The sequence below is a fragment of the Pan troglodytes genome, chromosome 2, assembly GCF_028858775.2.
Source record: "Pan troglodytes isolate AG18354 chromosome 2, NHGRI_mPanTro3-v2.0_pri, whole genome shotgun sequence".
In the NCBI taxonomy this organism is placed as follows: Eukaryota; Metazoa; Chordata; class Mammalia; order Primates; family Hominidae; genus Pan; species Pan troglodytes.
The window spans coordinates 85,059,842-85,066,411 of record NC_086015.1 but is presented as its reverse complement, the minus strand read 5'-3'; the positions used below and the strand labels follow the sequence as shown (position 1 = coordinate 85,066,411).

At 37.1% G+C, this 6,570-nt stretch overlaps 1 long non-coding RNA gene across 3 annotated transcripts in view; it reads left to right on the top strand.

Annotated features, from left to right (window-relative positions):
• The first annotated feature begins 1,736 nt into the window (after window positions 1–1,736).
• LOC134809575 (uncharacterized) overlaps window positions 1,737–6,570 on the top strand; it is a 168,394-nt gene continuing 163,560 nt past the window's right edge. The window contains exon 1 of one of the 3 annotated variants that reach the window (XR_010155649.1): window positions 1,737–2,407. This is a non-coding gene — a long non-coding RNA (uncharacterized LOC134809575). The remainder of the gene's footprint in view (window positions 2,408–6,570) is intronic. The other 2 variants (XR_010155651.1, XR_010155650.1) reach the window with 2 other exon arrangements.

Here is a 6,570-nt window from a genome sequence, read left to right as displayed (position 1 = left end):
ATACTTTAGGTAACATAAATAAGAAGTTGTTTTATGCTAATTTGGCAAAGAGACAACAGAAGATAGAAAATAAACAAAGCTTAAACAAAACAGTTTACTTTGTGACAAGGTAGTTATAGAAACACTACTATCTATGCCAACTCCTATTCAATCTAAGATTGGTATTGCTAAAGGGATTATATGTATTTATAAATGGAGGTAAGGAATGTGAAGAAGCATTTATTGGGCACTGAAACATACTAAGTGCTTTACTTATTTATTTTAATTTTAACTTCAGTTCAACACAAATGACTGAAATTGTATTCATTTTAGAGTTCAGGAAAACTGGTCTCAGATCCACTAACTACACTACCAAAGGCCATGTAACTACTTAAAAATTGTAGAAGGTAGTGAGTGAACACAGATCTCTCTCTCTAATTCCTAATGTGATTCTCAGTGTGGTATGGTTCTGAAGCTGATATTGAATTTAGATAGGTTTTTAAATAAATCTCAGACAATTACTCAAAACTAGGAAAAATATTTAGAGAATCTCTGGAGAGAGACAGCCTTAACTTTAGACACATTGGAGCAAATTGCTTGAAATTGAAAACAAAAATTGAATGAGGGAGAGAATAAACATCAGTTGCTTTCTAGCCTCATCAAAGGTGATCCCTCATTTTTGATCTCTATATTAATAATACCTGAAATCGGCAGCAACACTGTTTTCAAATGTTCACTTCTGGACACAGGATTGGATCTCACTTCTCAACTATCTTGAAGTCAGGGGCAGCAGAGTGACTTCCTGGAGCCAGTGAAATGTGACTTAACATGGCACGTATCATTTTTAAGTGAAACGTAAGAACTAGTGAGCATTTCCTCATGCTGGGCACCCACACCCCTCCCCACCAGGAGTCTGATGGGTGGAGCTGTATGCTATGAGATACACCAGATGTCCTGTGGCTACAAGAAACTTTCCAGGCTGCAGCCACTGTGGACTCCAGAGCACGGCGGTTCATACTGGGTAATAGCTTCTTGCGATATGCCATTACTTTCTGCAGGAACAAATATCAATGCACTAAAATCCTCCAGCCTGCTAAAAATGGACTGTGTCCAATGACAAACAGAAGAGAATACTTTGCACTGCTTTAATAGAGACTGTAATATTGTTATTTTATAGAGTTTTAAACAAAACAAATTTTTGTTTTCTAATACTCACAGTACTGACTCGGGATGAGAGAAGGAAAGCGCTGGGTAGAGAAGGGCAGGTCCCTGGCTAGGGCTTCACCTCAGGTCCTGTGCACACCGATATAGGGGAGGACAAGCGCTCCTGTTTTCATGCCCAAGTTTGCATTTTCCAAGACCACCTGGCCTGCCACGTCCCCTATCCTGTGCCTGTAAAAACCCCAAGACAGGCAGGCAGGCACAGAAGTGGCTGGACGTCGAGAGGAACACATTGGCGGAAGAACACACAAGCAGCTGTGCAGCCCCACGTTAAGAGGAGCGCACGTTGAGAGGAGCGCACGTTGAGAGGAGCGCACGTTGAGAGGAGCGCACGTACGCTGAGAGGAGCGCACGTACGCTGAGAGGAGCGCACGTACGCTGAGAGGAGCGCACGTACGCTGAGAGGAGCGCACGTACGCTGAGAGGAGCGCACGTACGCTGAGAGGAGCGCACGTACGTTGAGAGGAGCGCACGTACGTTGAGAGGAGCGCACGTTGAGAGGAGCGCACGTACGTTGAGAGGAGCGCACGTACGTTGAGTGGAGCGCACGTACGCTGAGAGGAGCGCACGCACGTTGAGAGGAGCGCACGTTGAGAGGAGCGCACCGGAGAAAGAACACACGAGCTGCTGGACAGTGAGAGGAACACACTGGCAGAAGAGCACACAGGCAGCTGGATGTCGAGAGGAGCGGAAGAGCACAGCGACAGGCACTGGTGTCGACCAGCGGAACGACGTGGAGTTTGGCCTGGGAGGTCAGAGAAGAATTTGGCTGCTGGGCAGCCCCACTATAGGGGAAAACCACCTTCCCACTCCATTCCCCTTCTGATCTCCCCATCCACCTCGCTGAGAGCTACCACAACTCAATAAAAAACCTAGCACTCGATCTCCAAGCCCACATGTGATCCAATTTTTCCCGTGCACTAAAGCAAGAACCTGGGATACAGAAAGCCGTCTATCCTTGTGATAAGGCAGAGGGTCTAATTGAGCTGATTAACACAAGCCACCTGCGGACAGCTAAGCTGAAATAGCATCCTGTAACACACGCCCACTGGGGCCTCAGGAGGTGTAAACATTCACCCCGAGAGGCTGCATGGGTCCGCGCCCATGGTCCCCATGACTTGCCTGTTTGCCTGCTCTGGCTAAGGGTCTTGACCAGTGGGGCACTGAAGAAGCGAGCCACACCCTCATCGTACGCCCTGCGAGGAGGGTAAGAGAACTTTTTCTGTTTTACCACCAAGACCAGTAGCTTTACTTCGTTGAATTCAAATATGAACCAAATTGTGTTTCGTTTGGGGAATAGCTAAGGATTGGGTATTGTCACTTCCTTCTTCTTCTAGAATGGATTTGTTGTTGTTGAGACACTTATACCTCCCTGTATATAAATTGTTTTTAATCTTGTCTTATCAGTTCATCAGACATTATCATATAACTTTGAATCCCAATAATTAACATGGCCTATATATTTCCCAGGAGCTACCTAATTTCCCATGTAAATAAGTTGTTGCTAGGTCTGTTCTACCAGATATTCAGAAATTTACAGAAAAGTGAAAACATTTGCATTAGATTCACACCACATACATGTTTCTATTATGGCTGACACTCATTTTTTTCCAGACCTGTATTATCTTCAGTGGGTACTGTTTCACCAGCTCCGTATCTAGTTTTCTTGTTGCTACCCTCTCTATTCTGTTCTTTGCTGTTTATCATCCACAGGATAAAAACCAACTATCACAATATTTAAATTATTTTTCAGCCTTTCTTCCCACAGCACCCCAAAACCAATTATCTGTTTCTTAAAAATTATAAGTCCTATGACGTGGCTGGCAACACAGATTCTTTCTCCTATTCTCAGTGTGAACCTCAATGTTTTATGTGCTGTTCTCCTACATATCCTCCAATCTCTAATTTCAAATGTAACTTTCTCTTTAAAAATCCTTAGTGCTCCCAGGCAGCATTAATCACTTCTTATTCTGTGCTTCATTACATTCACCATACATAATATGATTATTATTATTTGTTTGAATGGCTGTGTCAGTGAATAAAATCTGAGCTAATTATTGACATGAACCCTGTCTTTTTTATTATTGTAGTCCGGATTTTATTGTGAGTGCATCATAAGTACATACTATATTTCTGTTTAATAAATGCTAAGGATTTTCTAATTAGGATACCTGCTATAAAATATTTTATTTCTGTTTCTTATCTCCAGGACCTGCCTTAAGTAAAGATAACTAGTATTAAAAGATTGTATACAGCCTCATGCCTCTTATCGAACCAAATTTTTTCTTCATAAATGATCTTTCCTTTCCACCTCCACCCCTTCCTTCATAAGGCACTTAAGAATTTTCTACACAGTATTCTTTCCTTAACATAGGCTACTGCTCTTTAGAAGGGATGAGATAAACTTAGGTGGAGATGGGTAAAAGTAAATGATAAAGTGCATTGTTTCTTCCATTAACATTTACTTAAATATATAATTTTCAGGTAATAGAAGAAAACTATGCTGACAGAATATAGGACATGACTGAGCTGTTTGATGGTTGCTTTTGTTAAGAAAAAGTGAGCCTTACTCAAAGCTCCTGAAATTACATCCTGTAGAGTAATGTATCATTAGTTTGCTCCTATTCCAAAATGTTTAAACCATTTCTGTATTGCCTTTACTAATTGTTTGAGTATTACCATAGATTTTTTTCTTTGATCTTATTTGGCTGAATATGAAAAATGACCCCAAAAGCAAAATATAGGAAAAGGATGCCAAGAACAATTATTATTTGTAGAGAGTACTTTTTGGGGGACTATTCCTATATACCTCCAACAATGGAGATCACCCAGAGTTGACTGCATGACTAAATATTCTCTTGGGTTGAGTTTAGTGATATGCAATGAGGTCTAGAGCTTGAAATAAATTATATTTGAAACAACAGGCAGAAAAATTAGGTGTGTTAGAGAATATATACAGTTAGAGAGAGTTTGATAGAGAGAAAGCAAGTGATATTTTAATGAGTTAAGTTTATGAATTTATCTTTCTGCCCAAAGACAGTACATATGATTTTAATTTGTATTTTTTTGTCCCAATGTCACGTCTGCAACTACACGCAGCTAAAAGACACTGCCTTTCCAGCTAGGTTTCATTGTTACAGGCAATGAAATGAAAGGCTTTCCAGAACAGCCTGTTATTGCCCTCTGTTGATGTTTTTAAATTTTCAGATCACTTCAGGAAAAGAAACCAGCATGATTTTTTTAATGCTTCTGAAATAATTTTCTTCAGAGGTAATGGGAATGAAGTTTTACTATTTTCATGACGAACTTTTTCACCCCTTAAAATGTGGATATGTGCAAAGGTGTTACTATCACACCGACTTTCCCTTCATCAGCTGTAGTTTTCCTTGGCTGGATGGACTTTATAAAAATAAAAAAGACACATGAAGTTAACAAAACTGCAAACTCAATATGAAATTTCACAGATTAGTGCACAAACCATAGGCTGTTGAATAAATATCTGGGTAAATTCTAGTCAGTGTTTACAGCCTGCAGAATAATCAAATGCTACCTACATTTTTCAAAGTGATTCTTTGAAATTATTTTATCATATGTGGAAAGAAGTTATGCCTGTACACTTTATTCTGATACCACATTGATGATTACTCATTTTGGCTTTTTATTTTCTCCTGGTTGCATGCTTTGAAAAATCTGGGTCTGAAATATTTATTTAGTATTTCATTGATTGTTTTAAATAGGTGTGCCTATTTAGTCTACAATTAGATATGTAAATAAAGTTGAATCCGTTTTCTAAGGATACACCTTGCAGATAAAAGGCCTGTTGATTTTCATATAATGAACTAATACAGTCTGTGCAAAATTACTTATTTGATACGCGTTTTACTCTTTACCTCCCCCAATCTTTTTTTTTCTTTTTAAAATTCTCTACTGTTTTATCCCAGTTGGCAGCTCTTAAACATTTTAATGAAAATTTGGAGATAATGCAATTTAGCTGTATTAAGAACTTTGCCTTTATTTAGGTGATAAACATTCTTTCTCATAATGCGGTTAGACAAATTGAGATGGTGAGCAGGAGTAAGGACAGAATAGGTACATTTCTAATGTCTAATGAGTCATCTCTTCTTTTTAGTCCTTCTTTATTATATTGGAAGTACCTATTCAGAGCACTAGAAATATTCATTTTAAATATGCCAAAACAAAAACCACAACTAAGAGCCAAATACAAATTATCTGAGGTTTTTCTTTTTGTTTATGTATGAGATTACAAAGCTAGCACTTTCACTATATTTACTGGTGTAAGAATCTAAAATTTTAACTCTGATTTTACAGATTATTTTATAAATAGCTATGCATCTAGTCATTTATTTGGGCAAAATATCTGTAGGTTCTACTCTGTATTTTACTCAGATTCCTTAATTATATTTCCTCTCAAAATAGTTATTTTTTAACAGTACTAGCTTTTAATTTGACTGCAAATTCTATGTATATAACTCTAGGTATGTTTTTACCAAACTAATTTGTCCAGTACCCCAACCTTTATATTTTATTTATAATTTATAATTAAGTAATATAATTTATTATAAATTAATAATTTATAATTAAATTAATAATTAATTTTATTTATTTATACTTCTGTCTCTGGGAGAAATAATTCTGATGTAGAAAAAGAAGTATGGAGATATATATATGTATATGAAATATATATTTGCTTTTATTGCTCTTAATGAATTTTAAATGCTTTTAAAATTATGTCCAAAACTCAGTAGCATCTGATGTAGTAATTTTTAGCCAAGTACTATTGGAAACTGTAAATGGAAAGCAAAATTTTGTCTCCTTGAAGGCTCTAGTGTTTTTATTTTAGTTTAGTTTATTTAAAAAATGGCCTCTGAAATGCATTTGAATCTGGTATTATGAAAATTTACCTGACCTGCACTACGCATGAACTTCATAATTCCAAATAAAAAAATCTTTAAATGAGTAAGAGCACTTGGAACGTAGTACAATTTTAGATGGAATGGTGAGGTATTTAGAAGCTTTATCATAGTGATTCAGTAAAACTACAAGTACTACTGCTACTACTACAACATACAAACACACACACATGCATACTCACAAAGAGAGATCTTAATCTAATCCACCTAAGTCTTTTCAACTTCAGCCTCTCACTTTCACAATGGTGAAAGAAAAAGGAGAGATGAGAAAATTAGATGAAAATTAAATCTTTCTTATGTTGCGTGTTAGGTAATCATTCAAAAATATCCTAAATTGTAACTGTATAAATTAAAATATACTGTAGATACAGGAAAAGATAGTAAGATAAGTGCAACAATGTATTAATGCCAGAAACTATATATATTCTTATATAGTTGA